At 36.6% G+C, this 14,447-nt stretch overlaps 1 protein-coding gene across 5 annotated transcripts in view; it reads left to right on the forward strand.

The window, feature by feature from the left end:
- MBD5 (methyl-CpG binding domain protein 5) overlaps positions 1 to 14,447 on the forward strand; it is a 477,719-nt gene that overhangs the window by 301,550 nt on the left and 161,722 nt on the right. The gene's annotated exons all lie outside the window — the stretch shown is intronic.

Raw genomic sequence — 14,447 nt, forward strand, 5'->3', positions numbered from 1 at the left:
AGAGAGAGAGAGAGAGACTAAATATTATCCCTGAAGTTTAGTATAAAAATTATTCAAATTAACCACATCTAAAGAACTATGTTTATATCCTCTGAAGTAATAGATGAGGCCAAAGTAATTCTTTAAATTTTTTTTCCTTTAGTTTTTGTATATTTAGTGGGTATAAGTGCAGACTTTTACATGCAGGTATTGTGTAGTGGTTAAAGTCTAGGCTTGTATTGTACTTGTCACCCAAATAATGAACAATGTACCCAATAGGTAATTTTTCCACCCTCACCGCTTCCCACCCTCTCACCATTTGTAGTTGCTAATGTTTGTTATTCCACACTATATGTCCAAGTGCTCCCATCATTTAGTCCTCGCTTGTGTGAAAACATGTAGTATTTAATTTTATCTTTATTTCACTTAGCATAGTGACCTCCAGTTTCACCCATGTTGCTGCAAAAGACACAGTATCATTCTTTTTTATGACTGAGTAGTATTCCATGGCATATATATATCACATTTTCTTTATCCAGTCCTCTGTTGATGAATATTTAAGTTGATTCCACATCTTTGTTATTATGAATAGTGCTGCAATGAACATGAGTGCAGGTATCTTTTTGATATAATGATTTCTTTCCCTTTGGGTATATACTCAGTGGTGGGATTCCTAGGTTGAATTGTAGTTCTATTTTTAGTTCTTGAAGAAATCTCTGTACTGTTTTCCATAAATGTTGTACTAATTTACATTCCTACCAATAGTGCATAAGCATTTTCTATTTTCCACATCCTCTCCAACATCTGTTGTTTTTCACTTTTTAATAATAGCCCTTCTGACTGGTGTAAGATGGTATTTCATTGTGGTTTTAATTATTCTCTGATGATTAGTGATGTTAGGATTTTTTCATACGTTTGTTAGCTACTTGTATGTCTTCTTTTGAACAATGTCTGCACATGTACTTTGCCCAGTTTTTAATGGGGTAATTTTTTTTTTTCGTGTTGAGTTGTTTGAGTTCCTTGTAGATTCCGGATATTCGCCCTTTTTGGGATGATTGTTTACAAACTTTTTTCCCCATACTGTAGTTTGTCTGTTTACTCTGTTATTTCTTTTGCTGTGCAGAATCTTTTTAGTTTAATTTAGTCCTATATGTCTGCTTTTGTTTTTCTGGCATTTGTCTTTGAAACTTACTCATAAATTCTTTGTCTAGGTCAATGTTCAGAAGAGATTTCCTAGGTTTTCTTTTAGGATTTTATAGTTCTAGATCTTACATTTAGGTATTTAATCCATCTTGTGTTAATTGATGTATATGGTGATAGATATGGATCTGGTTTCATTCTTCTGCATATGGCTATCCAATTTTCTCAGTAGCACTTATTGAATAGGCTGTGCTTTCTCCAATGTATGTTGGTTTTTTTCTTGAGACAGAATTTCACTCTGTCCCAGTCTGGAGTGCAGTGGCATAATTTCAGCTCACTGCAACCTCTGCCTTTTGGGTTCAAGGGATTCTCGTGCCTCAGCCACCCAAGTAGCTGGGATTATAGGCATGCACCACCGCACCTGGCTAATTCTTGTATTCATGGTAGAGACAGGATTTCACTGTGCTGGCCGGGCTGGTCTCAAAGTCCTGGCCTCAAGTGATCTGCCAGCCTCGGCCTCCCAAAGTGCTGGGATTACAGGCGTGAGCCACTACACCCAGCCTCTCAGTGTATATTTTTGTTGACTTTGTTGGAGATAAGTTGGTTGTATGTATATGGTATTTCTGAGTTCTCTATTCTGATCCATTGATCTTTGTGTCTATTTCTATACCAGTACCATGCTATTTTGGTTGCTGTAGCCTTGTAGTGTAAACTGGAGTCAAGTCATGTAACTTCTCTAGCTTCATTCTTTTTGCATCAATTGATTTCATTCATATGTCTCCTAAAAGACATATATTAATTTTAGAATTGTTTTTCTAATTCTGTGAAAAATGGTGCTGCTAATTTGATAGAGATTGCGTTGAATCTTTAGATTGCTTTGGGCAGTATGGTCATTTTAACAATACTGATTCTTCCAATCCATGAGCAAAGGATGTTTTTTCATTTGTTTGTGTCACCAACGATTTTTTCCATCAGTTTTTGCAGTTCTTTTTATAGAGATATCTCACCTTGGTTAAATATATTTCTGTGTTTCAGGGTGGGTTTTTTATAGATATTTTAAATGGGATTGCCTTCTTTATTTGGTCCTTTACTATGTCATTATTGGTATATAGAAATGCTACTGATTTCTGTATGGTAATTTTGTATCCTGAAATTTTACTTGATTAATTTATCAAATCTAAGAGGTTTTTGGTGGAGTCTTTAGAATTTTCTAGATACAAGATTATGTCATCAGCAAACAGGGATAATATGACTTTTTTTTTTTCCAGTTTAGGTGCCTTTTATCTTTTTCTCTTGCCTGTTTGCTCTGGCAAGGACTTCCAGTACTATGTGGAATAAGAATGGTGAATGTGGACATTGTTATCTTGTTCCAGTTCTTAGAGGCAATTCTTTAAACTTTTCCCCACCAAGTATGATGTTGGCTGTGGGACTGTCATATATGGCCTTCGTCATTTTGAAGTATGTTCCTTCTATGCCTAGTTTGTTGAGGATTTTTATCCTCAGGGATGTTGAGGATAAACATCCCTGAAGGGATGTTGAATTTTATTGGATGCTTTTTCTGCATCTATTGAGATGATCATATGATTTTTGTCCTTAATTCTGTTTTGTGATGTATCACATTTATTGATTTGTATATGCTGAATCATCTTTGCATAAATCCTACCTGATCATTGTGTATTATGTTTTAGATATGCTGTTGGGATTCTGTTTGCTAGTATTTTGTGGAAGATTTTTGCATCTATCTTCATCAGGAATATTAGTCTGTAGTTTTGTTGTTGTTGTTGTGTCCTTGTCTGGTTTTGGTGCCATACAGACCTCATAGAATGAGTTAGATAGAATTACGCCTTCCTTGATTTTCATCTAGTCCTACATTTTCGTTTTGTTGGGAGGTTTTTTTGTTTTTTGTTTGTTTGTTTGTTTTTGTTTTTTTTGACAGAGTCTCACTCTGTCACTCAGGCTGGAGAGACAGCCTGAGTTATGGTTCACTGCAGCCTCGACACCCTCAGGCTCAGCTTATCCTCCCATCTCACCCTCCCAAGTTGCTGGGACTACAGGTGAATGCACCACCATGCCCAGCTAATTTTTGTATTTTTTGTAGAGACAGAGTTTCACCATATTGCCCAAGCTGGTCTTCAGCATTGAACTTCTAGGCTTAAGCATTCCACCTGCCTTGGCCTCCCAAAATAATGGGACTACAGGCTTGAGCCACCCCCAGCCCTGTTGGGACATTTTTTAATTTACTGTCTTAATCTTGCTGTTCATTATTAGTCTGTTCAAGGGCTCCATTTCTTCCTGGTTCAACCTCAGGAGGTTGTATGTTTCTAGGAATGTATCCATTCCTCTAAGTTTTCTAGTTTGTGAGCATATAGTTGTTCATAATAGTCTGATAATCTTTTGTATTTCTGTGGTATCAGTTGTAATGTCTCCTTTTTCATTTCTAACTGCGTTTATTTGGATTTTCTCTCTTTTCTTAGACTGGCTAGTAGTTTATCAATTTTGTTTGTCTTTTCAGAGAAGTAACTTTTCATTTCATTGTTCCTTTGTATTATTTTGTCTCTATTTGATACCTTACATTTTAAATGTAGGGAAACTAAAATTTTCAAACCAAAATGCTAATAGGAATTTCATAGCAAAGGAATTCTGTGGTCAAATTAATTTGGTAAAATATACTGGATTGAACTGCATTCTGCAAGCATGTATTGCAGTTCTCTAAGTGTATATTGTTCAATGAAATATAACTTAGCAAACATTCCCATTATTCCAAATTATTATAGATCAAGGGTCTAATCTCTTTGGTTTCCCTGGGTCACACTGGAACAAGAAGAATTGTCTTGGGCCACACATAAACTACACTAATACTAATGATAGCTGATGAACTAAAAAAAAAAAAAATTGCCAAAAATATCTTATAAAATTTTAAGAAAGTTTATGAATTTGTGTTGGGCTGCATTCAAAGCCATCCTGAGCCTCATGCAGCCTGCAGGCCATGCATTAAAGAAGCTTGTTATAGACATTTGAATTGTGTCCTGTCATGTGGATAGGTTCCCAGGGGCCATTTTTGTGGTATCTGTATTTGTCCTCTACTTGTACAGGTCTGGGAAAGCAGATCCACTCAGATCCCTAGGAGAAACATCTAGACTAACCCCAAGATATCACTAATACATCTATCAACCAATCACAAAAGCCTGGAATTCTAAAAGTACTGGATTATAAATATTTTTAAAGCATTCCCAGTACTTTTTCACCTTTGTGAAAGATTTGCTTTTGCAAATCTTTCCCATTCCATCTGCCTGCTGTCTCTTTCCTCTATTTCTATATATTAAAATCCCAACTCTTTTTTTTTTTTTTTTTTTTTTTTTTTTTTTTTTTTTTTTTTTTTTGAGACAGAGTTTCGCTCTGTTTTCAGGTGCCAGGCTGGAGTGCAGTGGCACAATCTCAGCTCACCGCAACCTCCGCCTCCCAGGTTCAAGCAATTCTCCTGTCTCAGCCTCCTGAGTAGCTGGGACTACAGGCGCGCGCCACCATGCCCAGCTAATTTTTGTATTATTAGTAGAGACAGGGTTTCACCATATTGGCCAGGATGATCTTGATCTCTTGACCTCCTGCTCCGCCCACCTCAGCCTCCCAAAGTGCTGGGATTACAGGCGTCAGCCACCGTGCCCGGCTAATCCCAACTCTTCTTTTTAAGAGACGAAGTTTCACTATGTTACCCAGGCTGGTCTTGAAATCCTGATCTAAAGTAACCCTTCTGCCTTGGCCTCCTAGAGTGCTGCGTATGAGCTGCCACACCCAGCCTCAATATTTTAAAATGCCACTCTCTTTTTGCTGTTTTCTCCAAGCTCTCTAATGGGAATTAAACTATTCTTTGTTTAGTTTTCTCATTCTCACTTTGCATTTATTTCACTGATAACACATCTAACAATCTGCTTTATTGATTCATTCAATTTTTGTGCATGTACTCTGTGCTAGACTCCATACTGTGGCCTCTAGTACTTCCTCACTGTGGAGAAGCTCACAGGCTAGCCGAGAAGGCAGATACATAAGCAAATTTCTACAGTGTAATGTGATATGTATTTATAAAGATATACAAGACTGATGGTAATCAGATTGACCTGAGCAAATATGAACTAAAGTATTTGAATGTAAAATGGTTTATATAACTAAGCTTTTAGCTTCATTTATAATGTTCAGTTCTGAAGTAGAATGTTGTCATTCTTATTGTACATAACTTACTATTCCACAGCTTGTAAGTGCCTCAAGGACCTGACCTGTATGTTATTCATTGTTCTATTTCCTATTGTACCTAGCACTACTTTAGTTACCTAGAATACACTCAATAAATGTTTGTTAAATTTCCTAAGTTTCAATATGGTGAAGCCCTGTCTCTACAAAAACTACAAAAGTCAGCTGGGCATTGTGGCACACACCTGTAGTCCCATCTAATCAGAAGGCTGAGGTGGAAGGATCAATTGAGCCCATGAGGTCAAAGCTATAGTGAGTCGAGGTGTTCGTGCCACTGTATTCCAGCCTGGGTGACAGAAGAGACCCTGTCTCAAAAAAGAATCTGAAAACAATGGAATCATGCCTTCAGAATTCTAAAAAGAAAGTTATTCAACTGCACTTAATCAGCAAAAGGAGCCAACACAGGCAATATTCCAGCTATGGAGCTGGCTTTAAAAAAAAAAAAAAAAAAAAAAAAAAAAGTAAAAATATTAATAGATTAGCTGGGTGGAATGGCCCATGCCTGTAGTCCCAGCTACTCAAGAGGCTATGCAAGAGGATGGCTTGAGCCCAAGAGTTCCAGACCAGCCTGGCCACCATAGTGAGATCCCTTCTCTTAAAAATAACAATAGGTTATTGCCATATGTGGGACATTTGGAAAGAAGTTCGTTGAAGAATAAGCAAAAGTAAAAAAACAAGGGGGAAGGGTTGATTAGGCAATCGTTAATTCTAGGGCAGAAAAAGTACAGGATAGGAAGTAAGAACATGATATGCTGTTTTTCTCAACCATGAGCAATATGTAGATAATGATGTGATGACTGTTCAGCCCCTAAATCTGGTAACTACTTTGGAAACAATATGGGAGGAAAAGTGAAGACAGTGATGGTGTAAGAGCTAATCCTCATCTGTCATATCAAGAAATCACTGTATAATATATAAAATGATCAAGAAATGACTAAGTAGCTATGTGAGGAAAAAATAGAAGACATTGCTAAAAGAGCTAAAAGTCATTGCTCTGGAGAATTAGGAGGGATGGGGGCAGGGGACTGTTAAGATGCATTATAAACTGAAGAGGCTTTTTTAAACTATATATATTAATATATACATTCACTTGAAAAACTGAAAAAAATAATAATTTGAAAAAACCCATGAAGGTAACTGCCAGAAGGAAAAACTAAGAAAATGAAAAGTGCTTGCCTCTGGAAAGAACAACTGGCAGGACTGTTTTCACTATAAGACTTTTGGAGCCATTTGATTTTAGTTAACCATTTTCATATATTTCTTTAATGAAAACAATTCTATCTTGATAAAAAAATTACACTCGTTCGTAAAATAAACAAATTTCATTAGCTTCTAGGAGTTGCTCATTTTTTTGAAATTTGATCTTAATCTGCACTTTAATCTATCTTCATATTCAGACTCCTACTTTTTCTTACTTTAAAATGTAATTGTAGGGAAGCAGACAACACACAAAACTTACATACCTGGATAATTATTTGACTTTCTCAGTAACAGTTTGGAAACTGTAGACTTATTCCATGGGCATTGCCTTTGCACAAAATATTTATGGGATTCCTTTTGTTCGACACTATTTTGAATACACATGTTAGTTTCATCAGAATTATTAGTCCAACTAAATGTCATCTAAAACTAAGTTTAGTGGGTCAAAGGTTATATATACCTTTTTAGATCAGAAACAATAGGGGATCTTTATCTTGAATTCAAGAACATCATTCTTGTTTCATTATTTTCTCTCTTTTAAAAAAAGTCATAGCTCAATTTTTAAATTTTTATTTAGATATTTTTAATTGAGAAAATGTATACATTCATGCTCATGATGATTTTCACATTATTACATTTACTGTCATAAGGTAATGATAGGGGAAGACAAAAAGTCAGCCTCATTAGCTAATTATCTGACCCTTTACCTAAAAGAGCCTAACCTAGAGATAAAACCAAGGATGTAACAGATGAAGCAAATACTGTAAAACAGCATTTATTTCAACTTCACTTGCTCAGCTTCTGAGAAATCAAACAGTAGTTGAGCTGAAGTTTACTCACCTTTAGCAAGAGAGAAAAGAAGTGCCAGTCAAATAAATCCTATGGACATAAATAGATAGATATATTTAAGAAAACAAATGCTTTTTAAAAGCCTATGAGCTCATTTAGAATATCCATTTACTTCCAATTTTTATTCTGACTTCAAAGCATTTTATTTTACAAGTTTATGAAATCAGATTTTTTTTTTTTTTTTTTTTTTGAGACAGAGTCTCACTGTTTTCCCGGCCTGTGGTACCGTATCTTTATCTTGGCTCACTGTTGCCTCTGCCTCCCAGGTTCAAGAGACTCTCCTGCCTCAGCCTCCCAAGTAGCTGGGATTGCAGGTGTGCACCACCATGCCCGACTGATTTTTATAAAAATCAGCTTTTTAAAAATATGGACTTCTTACCTTTTTTCAATTTCCCCTTAATTAATGTTTTATTTATAAATAATAAAACAATTGTATTTCTCCAGACTGTACTAATTAAGCCTGGTAAAAATTAAGTAATTAGTATAGAATACATGTTTTCATAAAGGTTTAAGTAGGTTCATGGAGCATAAATATCACAGGATAAAAATAGAGATTTGCAGGGTACTAGTTTAACCTCTTATGTTTGATGTATAAGAAAGGCAAATGAGCTACTGTCAGAGGCATAATCTGGAATGATTTGAGCAACAACTGCACATTCTTATATTTTATACAAAATATATATTCACAAATAATATCCAACATGTCCAAACTTTTAATAGAGTGCTTTGGCTTTTATAGAAATTATTTATAACTGTTACAAGGCATATCTTGCTTTGTGAAGATATCAGGCTTGTTTTATTTAAAAATTATGTTAATATTATAACAACAGTTACCATTTGCATGCTGCTTTAAGTTTACAAAATATTTTTATATTTATCATCACAGTTAATCCCAGAAACATTGGAGATAATACCTATAAGATACGCAAGAGTTAAGACTCCTTTGGTTATAGGTAAGAACACTCCCCTGCCCCCCACACACTGCCTTAAGCCCTCCTGCCACACAACACACACACACGCACACACACACATTTTTAATTGGATATTTTTAATTGAGAAAATGTATACATTCATACTCATGATGAGAATAGGATGGAATGTGAGCTTATCTAGACTAATGTGAGGCTCCTGGCTCTTTCTCTCTGGATTAGCTGCGTTGTTAACTCCAGCCTTGGTAGCTCTGACAGTTTTGAGCATCACTGGCCCTGATTTGGCTAAGTGCCCCATCACTATAGACAGAGAAAGAGAGAGAAGGATATGCTGATTGACGTTGGCAGCTAGACACACCTCTAGAGCTGGGGTAAGATTTCCAAAGGCAAATCCATAGATGCCTACCAGAAGTAACAAGAAAGAATGGTGGGAAGTCAAACAACAAACGTCTACTCCAGCAGATGCAATCATCTCCACTTTACAGATGAGAAAATGGATACTCAGGCTAAATGACCTACTCAAACCTAGGTCTTCTCATTACAAATCCTGCTCTAGACTGCCTTAAAGGAAAAAAAGAATAGAAAAGAAAAGAGATGGGGTTTCAGATATGATGTCTGTTTCTAGCCTATGTTTTGTAGTTAATCAGGCATGATTGCCTTTAGCGTGGTAAGTGAGTTTGATCTATGGGGGATGGTTGAACAAGGCATTTGTGGGAAACAAAATGTCCCAAGATCAGTGTAGGGACATTTTGTTGTCCCTACACTGTGTAGGAGTAGGAAGAGGTACAGTGGACATGATCCTTATGATCCAAAGTTAGGAATTTTGGAATACTAAATAAAAATCACTAACAAGTATCAGCTACTTACTATGTCTGAGATATTTTGCTAATTACTGTTCATATATCACTTAACAATCATCACACTCCTATGAAATGAAGATTTTACAGTTAAGGGAGCTTAAGCAAAAAGAGGTTTAATATCTTATCCAAGATTATATAATTAGAAATAGAGCCAGGATTTGAATCTAGTCTAGAACCTATGCTCCTACCCACAGTAGTGCCTGTTTTTGTCATGGTTACCAAGTAAAGTAGTGATGTTTACATATCTGCCATATGGTGGCTTCTATGGCAGATACTTGTCTGGTGCAATACCTGTTTTCTAGAAATTTCTTCTGTAAAGTTGTATGACACAGCAATTCATATGCAGCACACTTAAGAATTTATAAATGCCAGCCATGCGCGGTGGCTTAGACCTGTAATCCCAGCACTTTGGGAGGCCAAGGTGGGTGGATCACGAGGTCAGGAGTTCGAGACTAGCCTGGCTAACATGGAGAAACCCCATCTCTACTAAAAATACAAAAATTAGCTGGGTGTGGTGGCACGCGCCTGTAATCCCAGCTACTTGAGAGGCTGAGGCAGAATCATCGCTTGAACCCGGGAGGCGGAGGTTGCAGTGAATTGAGATCATGCCATTGCACTCCAGCCTGGGCGACAAAAATAAGACTCCCTCTCAAAAAAAAAAAAAAAAAAAAAAAATTTATAAATGCCTACTAAATTTCCACACATTAAGGTTAATTTTGTGCTTTTAAAAAATTTATCAAAGTACACATCCAAATTATGTTAAAAGTTAGGTAGTCCTACAAGACTACCCTGCTCTAAACTTCCTTCCATCATTTTCCAATCCCCAGATGGAATTCTTTTTTAACTGTGTCTTTTGGTAATTATAAAACAGAATATCTCTAAATCACATGCTTATATTTCTACTTCTTGATTTTTTTTTTTCAGTTTCACAGATCATCTACTAAATCCTTACTATGGAAGCTATAGACTTAGATCTCTTTTTTGTCTCCTACCCCACTGCCACAAGCACACCTTTATTTCTATATAGTTACATAATGATTTTGGTAAGTTTTCTATTCAATTACATGTGTTATTATGACCATATAAACTCAGTTCATGGCTGAACCATATCCTGTATCTAACTCTGCTTTTCCTAAGATTAATAATTGTCTTGTCATTTGCTTGGCTACCCATGTACTTTTTCTGATTTGGCTGCAAACTGTGTCCCACATGGTACAGATCCCTTTCACTATCAGCTGAAGACTTCTTTTTGTCCTTGTTTTGACATGGATCTCCCAGTTTTCATGTCTTTTCCTTCTTGAGTTGATTTTGCTTGCCTGAAAATGTCTTTGTTCTTGACTGACATTTGATTAATATTGTGGCTGAGTATAGAAATCTGGTTTGGCTCTTATAGGACAGTATCATATCTTAAATGCTTTTATAGCTTAGTTAATTACTAATGTAGTCTAAATTGTTAGGCACCAAAATGCTTATTAAAGATGGCATTTCATTAGAAGAAAAAAATGGTTGGAGTTCATTTTCTCTCTGAATTTTTATGGCTTCCATCCATTATCTTTTAGCTTCCAGTGTTGAAAAGTTGAAAGATATCCTGATTTCTGTTTTATCTATTTTTCCTTTCTAGAAGCTATTAAGATTTTCCATTTCTATCAGAGATCTGAAATTTTATTAGGATATGCTTTTTTGGAGACATATTTTCATTCATTTAGTGAGGTACTCAATGAGCCCTTTTAATCTGAAAATTCATCTTCTTTAGAGGAGGAAAAATTTTATAAAATTTTTTTTGTTTTTTTTTTTTAATTTTTCTTGGTTCTCTCTTTCTGTTATTTGGATGTTGAACCTCCCAGACTGATTTTCTAATATTCATGTCCTTTCTCTCCTATGTTTGTTTTCTTAGTGTCTTTACTTGCTGGGAGATCTTCTGACCTTTCTATTGAGGTCTCTATGTCTATCATTATTTTGTTTCTCAGCAGTATTTTCTTGTTCCCTGAATGTTCTTTTGTTTTGTTTAGACCATCTGTCCTTGTTTCTTGGATGTAGTTCTCTTATATCTTAGAAACTTTTTTTGTTGTTGAAATTTTATGTCCCTAAGGAGTCTTATTTTCTGTTTGTTTTAGCCTTCATTTTTCCTGTTAAGGGCTTTCCTCAGAAGTCTCAGGGTCCTTGGCTGAATAGTTAAGGTAATGAGGAAGTGGATACCTTGAAAACGTGTAATTGGGGCTTAATGGCTATGAATTTCCTAGATCTGACTGCTGTTTTATCCAAGAACCCCTAATATTGTTTCATTGAACATCTTATCTTTCTTTTTGGCCGGTTAGATTCACCAAAGAAGAATCTTCTTCCACTTTCCTATCTAGAAGCTATAAGTTGGGCTGCTAGCATTGTGTGAACCAAGTAGAAGAGGACTTACAGTCTCAATATTCAGCAAATAAAATTTCATTCAGTTTTTCTCTTTTCAGTAGAGTACCTTGCCCTTCAAAATTCCCCAGTTTAAGGCTGGGCACCATGGCTCATACCTGTAATCCCAGCACTTTGGAAGGCCAAGGCAGGTGCATCACTTGAGGTCAAGAGTTCAAGATCAGCCCAGCCAACATGGTGAAACCCCATCTCTACTGAAAAAAAAGAAAAAAATACAAAAATCAAAAATTAGACAGATATGGTGGTGCATGCCTTTGGTCCCAGCTATTTGGGAGGCTGAGATGGGAGGATCACTTGAACCCAGGAGACAGAGGGTGCAGTGGGCTGAGATCACACAACTGCACTCTAACCTGGACAACAGAGCAAGACCCCATCTCAAAACAAACAAACAAAAATCCCCAGTTCAAGAACTTTCTCTTTTACTCACTCCAAAGAGTGAATTTTTAGTCTTGTTAGGATGAAAGAGGGAACAGTACTTGGCCAGCTATGAATGGTGGCAGCTAATTAGAAAGTGTCTAATTCTTTTGTTTTTAGTTTCTTATTTATTTATTTTTGCCACCTATTATTTTCTTCCCCTAAATAAAGTATCTAATTCTTAAATAAATTTCCAACCAAGTTTGTTCATAGTCTGACCTTTATCCCACTTCCGTAAGCACTGGCTGTCACCAATTCCTAAGTGTTTTGGAAGCTGTAGTACAAAATTGCTTCCTAGGTTATCGTTACCAACTGCTGCTGGTTTAGGAACCAGCTTGCTTGGGTCTGCTAAGTCAGTTAGCAATAGTCTTGCTTTGTAGCTTCCAAATTGCAGTTACTGTCACTTATGTCTCATTCCCCTTTTCCTTATTTGTTTTGCTTTTTTTTAAGAGACAGGGTCTCATTCTATTGCCAGGCTGAAGTGCAGTGATGCAAACATAGCTCATTACAACATGGACCCTTGGGCTCAAGCAATCCACCCACCTCAGCCCCCCAAGTAGTTGGGACTACAGGTGTGTGCCACTAAGCCTGGCTACTTTTAAAAATATTTTATAGAGGCAGGGTCTTGCTGTGTTGCCCAGGCTAGCCTCAAGCTCCTGGCCTCAAGTGATCCTCCTGGCTTGACTTCCCAAAGTACTAGGATTACAGACATGAGCCATTGTGCCCAGCCTTGTTTTTGCTTTTTAATAAAATACTTAACATAAAATTGTATTTTAGTTTGGCTTTGGAAAGTGATAGAGTTAAGTATATATGTTCAATCTACTATCTGTAATGAATAATGAATACTGTTGATTTTTATTATCTGTTATGAAGTTTCTTCTTTTTAACATTTGTTGGATTTGAGGCAAATATATTTTATTAAATTATACTTTAAGTTCTGGGGTACATGTGTAGAATGTACAGGTTTGTTACATAGGTATACACATGTGAGGCAAATATCTTTAAAAAGGACAATATCTATTTGGAGAAAGGGGAAAATTATATATCCAACCTTTGTACTCAGTCTCAGAGTAAGACTGGAGGAGATTTCTGTTTATGTATCATGTATTTTATATTTAAATGCTTTTTATATTTAAATGCTTATATTATGTTTCTTTCACTGAATATAAGAATGTTTATTACTCAATAAACCTGGGTTACAATAACTAGGAGTCATATATCACAGAGTTGAATCTCTTTTAGTCAGGACATATGATGAGATTATTAAATATTCCAAATCAAAAGCTAGGCAACTGATCAGATGCAGTGGCTCATGCCTGCAATCCTAGCACTTTGATAGGCCAAGGTGGGTGGATCACTTGAGCTCAGGAGTTTGAGACCAGCCTGGGAAACAAAGTGAGATGCTGTCTCTACAAAAAACACAAAAATTAGCTAGGCATGGTGGCACATGCCCATAGTGCCAGCTACTCAGGAGGCTTAGGTGGGATGATGGCTTAAGCCTGGGGGGCAGAGATTGCAGTGAGCTGAGATCATACCACTACACTCTAGCCTAGGTGACAGAGTGAGAATTTGTCTCAAAAAATTAATTAATTAATTTAAAAAGCTAAGCAACACAGTTTAAACTTTAAAGAAAGGCTGAGCATGATAGCTCACACCTGTAATCCCAGCACTTTAGGAGGTGGAGGCAGGAGGATGGCTTGAACCTAGGAGTTTGAGACCAGCTTGGGCAATATAGCAAGCCCTCTTCTCTACCAAAACTAAACAAAATTAGCTGGGCATGGTGGCTCTCACCTGTGGTCACAGCTACTCAGGAGGCTGAGGTGGGAGGATCACTTGAGTCCAGAAGCCAAAGTTGCAGTAAGCCATGATTGCACCACTGCACTCCAGCCTAGGTGGCAGAGTGAGACCATGTCTTAAAAAATAATAAATAATAAAAATAAATAATAAATAAACTTTAGAGAAAGGAGATAGGTCTACCAACCATGAGCCAGATGTGATTTTTTTATTATATTGTATACTTTATTATCTTACATAATACATATATGAAACGATTTTTGACTTCTGTATTTTATGGATGAAGACTCAGAGATTCAGAGAAGTTATTTCCCCAAATTTATATGCCTAGTGCATGACAAAAGTCGAATCTGAATTCAAGATTCACTGATTTCAAAGTTAATGCTCTTTGGAAGTGAGTCTGTATAAGATAAGATGGAATGTGGTGGCTCACGCCTATAATCCCAGCACTTTGGGAGGCCGAGACGGGTGGATCACGAGGTCAAGAGATCAAGACTATCCTGGTCAACATGGTGAAACCCCATCTCTACTAAAAATACAAAAATTATCTGGGCATGGTGGTGCATGCTTGTAGTCCCAGCTACTCGGGAGGCTGAGGCAGGAAAATTGCTTGAACCCAGGAGAC

The sequence above is a fragment of the Sapajus apella genome, unplaced genomic scaffold (assembly GCF_009761245.1).
Source record: "Sapajus apella isolate SASKATOON/1434 unplaced genomic scaffold, GSC_monkey_1.0 scaffold18, whole genome shotgun sequence".
NCBI lineage: Eukaryota > Metazoa > Chordata > Mammalia > Primates > Cebidae > Sapajus > Sapajus apella.